The 11431-nt window shown below is 32.7% G+C and overlaps 1 long non-coding RNA gene across 1 annotated transcript; it reads left to right on the forward strand.

Moving 5' to 3' along the window:
• Positions 1–4916: 4916 nt before the first annotated feature.
• On the forward strand, positions 4917–10918 carry LOC140623495 (uncharacterized). Its single transcript, XR_012023110.1, has 3 exons — positions 4917–5110; positions 8617–8691; positions 10781–10918. It is a non-coding gene; the product is annotated as an uncharacterized lncRNA (long non-coding RNA).
• Positions 10919–11431: the final 513 nt, after the last annotated feature.

The following is an 11431-nucleotide window of genomic DNA, read 5'->3' on the forward strand; positions in this document are numbered from 1 at the left end:
ATATGGTCTTTTATTCCTACTATTTATTCCTAGTATTTGGTATATTATCTTTTATTCTTAGTTTTTTTTTTATAATGAAATTATGTTGGATTGTATCAAATACTTTTTCTGTTGTGATGTTCACATGTTTTTTGTTCTTTATTTGTTTACGTTAATAGATTTTGCAATGTTCAAGCAACTTTGCATTCCTGGTCATGTGTGTAATTCTTGCTATGTGTTACTTGATTCAGTTTATTGTACTTTATTGACAATATTTGTTTCTACATTTATAACATTTATAAGTGATATGCTTGTCTAGTTGTGTTTTTTTTCTCTGATATTTTCTTCTGGTTTGGCAATAAGGTAATAGTCTTCTAGAATGAGTGGGGAATTGTGGTTTTTCTGTCCTCTATTTTTTTGAAAGAATTTGTGAAAGATTGGATAATAATTCTTTAAATATTTGATAGAATTCTGAGGTTCAAGACATTAGACCTTGTTTTTACTTTATGGGAAGTTTTAAAATTACTTAATTTCTTTATTTGTTATGGTTCTAATAAGGTATTTCTTCATGGGTCAGTTTCCATAGTTTGTGTTTTCCTGGGAATTTTCATTTCTTCTGTTATCTAATTTTTGGCATAGAGATGTTCATAGTATTTTACTTTTTCATGGTCAGTTGTAATGCTCCTCTTTTATACCTGATTTTAGAAATATGAGTCTTTTTTTTACTTGCAAGCATAGCCAAGACTCATATATTACCAACTTCTTTTGTGTTAAATACATATTATCTGTTGCACCATTTTATTTATTACTGATTATTTTACTCTATTTTTGGACCTATATTCTTAGTGGTTGATCTTGATTGGTATTAAAGGAAACATTTTAGCTTGGAAAATACTAGATCAGATTAATACTACATAATTTCAATAGTTACTAAGATTTTCGCCAATATAGGCCCATTACTTTCCCCTTCATTGTGCCATTTTTGTCATACATTTCATATCCTAACACGATATTATCCTTTCTGTACAACTTTTAATTATTGCTTTACTCAATCTTTTTATTCAAGTAAAATAAGGAAGAGTTACAAACAAAAATATATTTATTCTTTTATACTTACCTGTGCTGTTACATTCAGAGTTCTTCATTTCTTCAATGTGTATCTGAGTTTCTCTCTAGTATCCTTTTATTTTAGCCTGCAAGAGTCTTTAGTATTCCATGGAAGTAGATCTGCTTATTTTCTCAACTTTGTTTATCTGAGAATGTCATAATTTCCATATATTTTTAAGGCAATTTTGTAAAATATGGAGTGAATGGTTGGAAAGGCTATAAGTGAAAAAACACTGAGTTAAATTAAATTAAAAAAAAAAGTACATCAGTCAAGGTTCTGATAAGGAGCTTTTGGCAGAAGAACTTGGGAAGTGCTTTAGGGAGGGTCCATGATTAGGAGGCCTCTGAAAGGAAGTGCATGGGCTAAGAATGCAGATATACACATGAGCACGATTGACCCTGTTAGAAGAGAGGGAACCAGAGGCCTTCAGTGAAAATCCCTCCAGAAAACTACAATGTACTACTTATGCAGCAGGTTTGCTGAGGGGAAAGCAGTTTCCACCAGTGAAGCATGGCATGCAAAGCTTTGAAACTGCCTATGGTCAAGCCTAAAAGATCACATGTAGAGTTGTCACCTGAAGCCAGACTTTTCAGCCTGCTAACTGACCTTGTTTACACTCTTTACCTCTACAATGCATTTTCCCAAAAGCAGCCAGAGAGATATTGTAAATGTGATTATGTCATAATCCAAACACCTTCTAACATATAGGTTCTGTAAGGTCCTTGCTTAGCTCTCAGATTTCATCACCCCACTCTAGTGATGGTGGCCTTCAGTGTGTTCCACAGACATACCAAACTCACATCCATCTAAATGTCTTTACACCCTTCTGCTCAGAACAATATTTTCCCATCTCCTTACATAGTTTTCTTGCTTTCTTCATCCATGTCCTGGATAAAATACTACCCTGTCAAAGTAGACTTCTAGGACTATATAAAAGAGCTCAGCAGTTCATTACCATGTCTATATCTCTTATTGCTTTTATCTTCATTAAACATATTTATATAATATAAATATATATTATTTGTTAACACTGTATTGTCTGTTTCATGAGACTATTGACTTCAGAAGGTTGAAAATTTGTGTAACTTCTTACTGAATCCTTGTTGCTTAAAACAGTGCCTTACATATGGCATATGCTTAATAAAAGTTAGATGAATAAATGAATAAAATGAGAAATACAGGTTCACGTTATTCTAGTTTCTCAAGTCTTAATGTACAACAATTTGTTTTCTCAAAATGTCCAATAAAAGCAAAAGAACTGAAAAGGAACACAGAGAAAAGATATGATGGAATGGAAGATACAGAATATTCCCATCTAGATCTCTCTGCTATTTAATATGAATACATCATCAGCATAACATATTGAACAAATAATAGTGTTCAGCAAGAAAATTCACCACTATCATAGGGCAATTATATTAAGCTTGACACTTTTAGTATCACCTCTTCCCTAGGCTCTTAGGTAACATATACAGTCTCAGAAATAAACTTTCCTCCAGTTCCTTCAAATGTAGTATTTGTAGGCCTTAAAATCATCATCACTTTTTGTTACATGGCCAGGGTAGACACAGGTAGGCACACCCATCAAGTGGGCAGTGATTACAGCTGAGGAAGAAAATCACCTCATACCAATAGTACACTCCATTTAAAGATATTGTTAACTCATAACTGCTTTATCAGTTAAAAAATCCTCTCAAATTTAACTCCATAGTTTATTAATCATCAGAGTTTTGCAAACTTTACTACAAAGGGTCATATAGGGGCAGCCTAGATTGCTCAGTGGTTTAGCGCCCCCTTCAGCCCAGGGTGTGATCCTGGAGACTGGGGATCGAGTCCCACATCAGTTTCCCTGCATGGAGCCTGCTTCTCCCTCTGCCTGTATCTCTGCCCCACCCCCTCTGTCTCTCATAAATAAATAAAGTCTTAAAACAAAACAAAACAAAACAAAAAGGGTCATATGGGAACTACTTTAGGCCTTATAGGTCATACAGTGCAAGTCATAACTACTCAGCTCTGATATTATAATGGGAAAGCAGCCATAGATAACTTACAAATGAATGAGCATCATAGTCTCCCAGTAAAACTATATTTACAAATCAGATTCCAGACTGCACTTGTTCTGAGGGCTGTAGTTTGCCAAACTCTACTCTACATTATCATCAACTTCACAGTGATAAGTATTGACTTGCATTTTATTCCATCTGTTACTTCTCTCTTACTTCTCAAATTTTTCCACTTTCTCCTCCTGGTAAATTACCAGAAAATTATCCCAAATTATTAAACTCTGCTTTGTAGTACCTACAACCTGGCTCTCCCAAGGGTACCCTTTTAACATTCCTTTCAAATGAAGGTGCTATGTTATCCCATTTGACCTATACCTCTAAATCGAGATTGGCTCTGGTTACACCTTGCTTCACACGGCTGCTTCCAAACTGTTGGTTTACTTTTTTAAAAATTAATTGATTACTATAAAAAAATTACTGTAGAAAGGAGACTCTATCATTCAACTGTTCTATTGACTGTTCTTGGTTTATTATCTGGAAACCTCCAGACCATTTGCTCTTTTCATCTAAGGTTTAAGCAATTTTATTCACTGTCTTTAATCCAATACCCTGTGATTTTACCATTTAGTTGACAACTCACTCATTACCTTGAACTGTCTATAAAATGACTGCCACATCTTCAATTCTTTCCCACTGTACTGTCTAGCCATCAACTCTCAGGAACACATGGAAACTTGACATCAACAGTAGGAGTCCTAAACGCAAAATCACTTAATTACTTAACCAAAGCTTATTACTTCTTAAACACAACTTTCTGACTTTCAGGTTTTATTTTTCAATGACTTCAAATGTTTTTATAATTTATAGATCTAGACTCCAATTCATGGAATTAGGATTATCTGTCAGGTAGCCCTAACATTTTGCTCACTTCTCTGCTCACCCAGTTTATATTCTGTAGCCAGGATTGCCACCTCCTGCTCGTGTATTCATTAAGCCATCTTATCCCTCTGTCTTCTGTTGCATGTGTGTACAAACCCTTATACTCCAGAAGAGCCCCCCCTTTTTTCCCTTCACTTGAACTTGGGCAGTAGAGTTCTTCTGGAAAAAATCATACAAAAGGGAAGGGGAAAGTAGCTCTAAAAATATAATTCTGTACTAATTGAAACTTCAAGATCCCCTGGGAAACATATTATTTATCTGTGTGCAATGAACTCTATCACAATTTTTAAATACACCAAGCATTTATCACATTCTCTAAATCACAAAGCCCTCATTCCCTTTGTTTCCTCTACTTCCCTTAGGAGAAAGGTTAATCTCTAACTTCCACACCCTGGTTTACAAATGTGCAAAATTACTTTTACTAGATTCACTCTATTTCTTCTTTCCCTCCATTACATTAAATGATGTCTCTCATCCTAAAGTCAATCCCTTCATCCATCCTTTGAATGCCATCTCTTCTGATTAGATCTTACCGATGAAATGGAAATGTACTCAACAACTCAACATTTAAAAAGCATATATCCCTTTGTTTTGAATCTCACATTAATCTATCTCTTCCCTTCTCTTCACATCCAAAAGTATAGAAAGAGTGGCTATGTGTGTATCTGTAGTAGCATTTTATTGCTTGCCTGACATATTCATTTCCCCTTCTGCTGGCAATCACACTGAAAAGTACTAGTGCTGGCTCTGTAAGAAATCAAGTAATGGTAGAAGAGATTAGAGCCAAAGTTAGAGGAAATATAGGCATCTGGTCTCATAATTTGAGGGCCTGAATTATACTTTAACAGAAGATTTGTCAATCAAAATTTTAATGATGTCAGTTAATAGATAATCCTTTTTTAAAAATCTGTTTGAATTATGTGCTAGTTACTTACATCAGATATTCCTAAATATAGTTGAAATTATTTTGTCATTTTCTCATTTTATTCATGCTTCAATGGAGTACTCATGAATTATTTCAACGAAACAGCTCTTGCTATGCTCACCAAACACTGCTATATGACAAAACCAAGTAGACTTTGTAAGTTCTTTGTTTCATTTAACCCCTCAGCATTATTTGAAAGTGCTTAACATGTCCTTCTTAATATAACACAGGAAATTATGGAAAGCAGACTATATATGTCTTTTGTAATAGTGAATGCTATCCCCTGAGTTTTAAGACTTCTTGAAGAAGTGTCAACAGAGGTCTCAGGGATGTTGACTCTTTGATTCAATAACAAAAACAGCAAAAAACTTTCCCAAGGTGCCAGCTCTCTTTTAGTACTAAGGCATGAACTGATTTAGTGATATGAATAATATGTGCTACATTATTTACTATGTTTCATTCATAACTTAATTTTGATCAGCTTGTGTACTTGTTATTTTTTTGTGGGGGGGGGGGCAGGTATTATCAATGACAAGAAATGAGTACATATATTTCCATGGATATTTTGAACAATTTCGATGATGCTAGAGAGTAGATAGCTTGAGCCTGAAAGTAACTTTTTTTCAAATGTAGGTTATGTGATGTATTCTAAATAATTATAGTAAGCTTTTTAATTTGAAGTTATCATTTCTGTGTGTGTATGTGTTCTTTCAGAGGGACAGAAGGATGCCCTAAAAAATATACAGGATGAATGATAAAAATCAGGTAAAAAAAAAAAAGAAAGATTGATAGAAAACTGTTAAATCTCTGGGAATACATTATATCCATCGAAAAATTTTAAGTACCCCTATAGTGATTTTGATTATAAATAATCAAAGGATAAAGATAAACTTGTTTAAAATTCTGATGAGAGTGACATTGGGAGTGTCAATGGTGGAGTAGGGAGGCCTCAGTCCTCATCTCAAACAAAAAGAACAATTTTAACAATAATCCACATGTGAGTAGACCTTTATGAGAGCTCCAGAATCCAGATGAGAGGTTACAACCTCAGTTGAGCAGAGGAAGGAAAAAAGGTGCATCAAAGGGTTAGAAGAACAATTTTAATCGACCTCTCCCCCAAGCCCGTGCAGTAAAATGCCAAGTGAGATTCCCCTCATCCACAAGTTCTCCTGTGGAGGAAAAGAGAGCAATGTGAGCATCTGACCTCCCAGCATTTCAGGGCTCTACCCAAGAGGTCTATATCTAATGCACCTCACCCCATAGACTGAGGGAACCAGAAGGACTAAACTGCCTGGGGGTAACAAAGAATGAAGAAAGAATGAAGAAAGGCAGGAGGCCTTAACAACTAGAACATGAATCTCAACAGCTGGCCTGAACCCCCAGTGCTACAACACAATAGCTAAAACACACATGATGCAATTAAAAATGGCCTACATAACTGAAAATATATTTTTTCCAAAGAAGACATAAATGGCTAATGGGTATATGAAGAGGTGTTCAACATCACTAATCATCAAGGAAATGCAAATCAAAGCCATAATAAATTTCATCTAATACTTCTTAGGGTGGTTATTATAAAAAACAAACAAATAAAAAACAAACGCAAATTGATGAAAATGTGGAGTAAAGGAACCTTTGTAGACTCTTGGTGGGAATGTAAGTTGATATTTCCACAATGGAAAACTGTATGGAGAATCCTCAAAATATTAAAAAATAAAACTACCAAAAATTTAAAAAAATTAAAAAAATTAAAAATAAAACTACCATATCATCTTACAATCCCACTTTTGGGTATATTTTAAAATTTGTTGAGAGAGTAGGCCTTATGTTAAGTACTCTCATCATACACACAACACATACACACATAAATAATAACTAAAGATGATGGGAGAAAACTTTTAGAGATGATGGATATATTTATGTCATTAATTGTGATGGTTTCGTAGGTGCACACTTATATCCAAACTCATCAAGTTGGATACATTAAATGCATATGGCTTTTTGTATTTGGTCATACTTCAGTAAAGGGGTTGAAAAACTATTGATGCTGGACATGTTAGTGAATCTTATGTAGGTAGTTACAAAATATTTAGATGCAAAGTGTGGATATAAATATTTTAAAGTGTCTGATTCATAAAATAATGTGAGTCAAGATTATCAGTTATGGGATTTTCCATAAATCTTAGTAAAAAAGATAAATTCTAAAGTAAGACTGAATAGTTTGATATGGCAAGGAATATGATACTCTGCCAAGAATTCACACTAAAATTTATGGTGGAACAGATTTTGTGAAATCATTAAAAGCTATTCATTCTGTGTGATGATGTTGTTGTATTGGATTTATTGTGTGTAAAATGGTTCCGTATGCTAATTTAAATGGGTGAAGGTTCTGCCATGGAGTCTTTATGCATATGTGCATGAATATTTCCTTATGTTATGCTTGGGTGTACTCCAATCTCATCCAAGAGTGAAAAATGAACTTTGGGTGAAATTAGAATTGCTACCAAAACACTGATTCCATCGGATATGAAAATTTTTACATATGCCTTGAGTAAAGTGAAGGAACGATTTGTAGACTTGAAAAATGTAAGCTCATTCACAAAAATAAAGTAACACACATTGAGGGCTTGGCATTATGTAGATAATATTTTATGGAAGGAGCAACCATAAGTTGGCATTTGAATGTTAATGTTTATAAATTTTTCAACAGCTTTGTAGTTTGAACATTTATACTTTGATGTGACACTAAATCACAAGATGTAAGGAATATGTTATAGCTATATGATAAATAAAGAGGAGGAAAGATTGGATTGCTGAAATTATGAAGAATACTTTATGAAGCTCTTGTACGAGAGTAACACTAGTAGGTTCTCAGAGATATGAAGCTTAAATTAAAAATGTAAAACAGATTACTACTAGACCATAATGGTGCTTTAGCATTTCATCTTGTGGAGCATTCATGTTAGATTTTTTTTTTTATATTAAACAATGCTTTATCATTGATTCATACTTATAAAAATTGGATTTAAAAATATTCTCCATTTATAATCATTTGCTCTGTGTTTACCAAGTACCTTATTATGTACAATAGTAGTATTTTCATGTAGAAAAATATTATTGTTCAAAGAGTAGAACCAATTGAAACACATTGTTCAGAAAATTAAATATTCTTATTACATGACCTTTCAGTTATTTTACTAGGTAGTTCCCTAAGAACCTACAAATACTTGGATAGCACTTTTCAAAAATATTGAGGTTCTGAATAGCGAGAAAACACTGAAAAATTGTAATAAATTGAAAAAAAAAGGATGACAACTAAATGGAGCATGATACCCTGGGTTAGATCCAGGATCAGAAAAAGATATTATCAGTGGAGAGTCTGGCGAACTATGAATAAAGTCTAAGGTTTATTTAATAATATTATGCCAATGTTAGTTTCATAGAGTTTATAATTTTACCATGGTTATTAAATTTAACATTATGGGAAGGTGGTTAAGGGCATAAAGGAACTCTGCACTACCTTTTAAACTTTTTCTGTAAATATAAAATTATTATAAAATAAAAGTTTAAAACAATCACCAAGCTTCAACCTTTGTAAAAGAATAATTTCCAACTTGATTCTTTATAAACACGCTATTTTGCTTTTCTGCCTTTTCTTCCAGTTTAGAAGTGTCATCTTGACAACATGCTATCCTGATTTTCTTATTCACTGTATTGTCTGTCTTGCCTCCTCTAACGTAAGTTACATGACTGTAAGAGTTTTGTCAGTTTACATCACTAGAATTTGGTAAATGTTTGTCAAGTTGTATTATTCAAGCTAAGCATTCTTCACTTTCAAAATAAGTTTTGGATAGAAATATTGAAATATTTTGAGGGGCAAAAAAAAATGTTGCAAAGTCCTAGTCAAATATGCTGCAATGCACAATATATATCCATTCTTAATTTTTTTCTGAATAATAAATAAATTTCCTATTTTTTTAATTGAACATCAGCAATTTCTGGCCATATTATAGACTATTAGTTATGGTTTTCATTATGGCCGCTTTTTGCCTATTTCAAAGAGATAGTTAACTACATTGCTATTGGTTTAAATGATTAAATTATCATTAGTTATAAGATGTCACATCACATTGAGTAATGAGAGAATGGAAGAGTAGTTATGTCTAGATCATGTATTATTTAGACTAAAACTAGCTTATTATTATAAAAATACACTTACTTTAAATTTACACTTACTTTAAATTTATAATAAATTATTTTTCATGCTAAAACTTTTATATATATTTATTTCTGGAGTTTTATGATGCTCATATGACAGCAAAATGTTTTTTGATAGAGCTTATGACATTTTGTTGTCTACACAAATCTTTGACTTTTCACCCATACTTCCTAAAATTAATTATGTTTGTTCTTGTTTTAGAGCATTTAATAGCTTATGAAGATATGATTTGTGGATTGACTGCTGAATGTTAAAGTTTATAATATTGTCTCACTGATTAATTCAGTGGTAAATTAATAAAGAATGATAGAAATAAGATGAGAAATAAAACTCTAATAAATAATAATAATTACTTAAATTCAGTGCAGTATTATAAAATCTTAATTTTCTCAACAATTATATTACAATCAAATAACAAGGGATCTAGTTAATGTCATAAGTGATAATTAAGAAATTGGGAGTAGGGTTTTAAAAGTTTACATGTACCGTTTTTAAATATGTTATTTTGAAATAATTTTAGGTTTATAGAGGCAATGTAAAAGAGTAAGAGAAAGTTTTCATCTAATCCTCAACCAGTGCCCCTAATGTTGATATCATATAAGCAATAGTACAATTATAAAAAATAAAAAATAAATAAATACCTGTACAATACTGTCACCTAAACGGGAGAGGTTATTAGGAGTTGCCAATATTGCCACTAATGTCATTTTCTGACTTTGGATCGCAAGATCTAGATTACAAGATCCAATCCGAGGACTCCACATGGTTTATAATTATCCTATCTCCTTAATCTCCTCTAATCTATAACAGTTTCTCAGACTTTCTTTTTGTCTTTTATGACATTGACACTATTCAAAAATAAGTGTCAATTACTTTGACAGGTGTTTTGTACTTGACATTGTCACTCAATTTCTGATGTTCTTTCATGATCAAATTGAAGTTATATATTTTCAGAAATAATATCAGAGATGATCCGCACTTCTTATATGTCACTTCTAAACACTAGTGACATAAGCCCAGATAACTTAGACTGATGCCTGATATTTTTCTTCCTTTATACAATTTTTCATTTTATAATTAATACATATTTTGGGGGAGACACCTTGAGACTTGTAAGAAACAAGCTCACCAGAAATGATGTTTATGTGCAGTTCTTTGAGTCTTTAACCATACATTATTTACTGAAGTTATTTGGGTCAACTCTTCTCCAACCTCTCAAGTGCTGGTAACACAAGTAAATTCATTGATCAGTCTGCATTTCATTTTGAAAACCCTGTACACCATGATTAATTTTTTCAAATACAATTCACTGTGTTGTGAAATTCTATAGATTTTGACAAATGTATAGGGTCATTTTTTCCACCACTACAATAACATATAACATAGTTTTGTGGCCGCTCCAATTTCCCTCCATCTTTCTCTTTTAGCCAGTCCAAACTCTACTTCCAGCCTCCAGCAAACTGATTTCTTTTTCTATTTCTGTATTTTTGCCACTTTAGACTATCATAGAAATTTAATTATCCAATAAATTTTTCTTATGGGTTAAGCTTCTTTAGCAAAACAAAAATGAAAAGTGAAAGTAGCAGCTGCTTTAATTTCCTTTACAGGGATGCCTGGGTGGCTCAGCTGTTGAGTGTCTGCCTTTGGCTCATGGCATGATCCCGTCCCCTCAGATGGAGTCCCACATTGAGCTCCCTAGAGGAGCCAGCTTCTCCCTCTGTCTATGTCTCTGCCTCTCTCTCTGTGTCTCTCATGAATAAAATCTTTTTTAAAAATTTCCTTTACAGTTCCACCTAGTGTTAAGATTTGATGATTTAAGTCATTCTATTAAGTGTGCAGTGATACCTCCTTATGGTTGTAATTTACATTTCTCTGGTGCTTAAAAGTGTTTAGCACTATTTCATATGCTTATTTGTTCTTGTTTTTTAAAGATTTTACATAAGGTGTGAAGAATGTGTAGGTTTCTTTTATTTTGTCTATCTGAAGGTCCAAATGTTCCAGTGAAATTTCCTTGAAGAGACTATAATCTGTTGAAATGCATTTTCACCTCTGTCAAAAATTACACCTTTTTTTTTTTTGATGGGTCTATTTATGAAGCCTCTATCTACTCTGTTCCATTAATCTGTGTGTCTATCATTTCAACAATACCATTTTCTCTTGGATATCATAGTTTTATTCATAAGTTGTGATACAGGTAGGAAGAGATATACACATTTGTACTTTTGTTTTCAAAATTGTTTTATCTACATTGTCTTCCA

The sequence above is a fragment of the Canis lupus genome, chromosome 33 (assembly GCF_048164855.1).
Source record: "Canis lupus baileyi chromosome 33, mCanLup2.hap1, whole genome shotgun sequence".
In the NCBI taxonomy this organism is placed as follows: domain Eukaryota; kingdom Metazoa; phylum Chordata; class Mammalia; order Carnivora; family Canidae; genus Canis; species Canis lupus.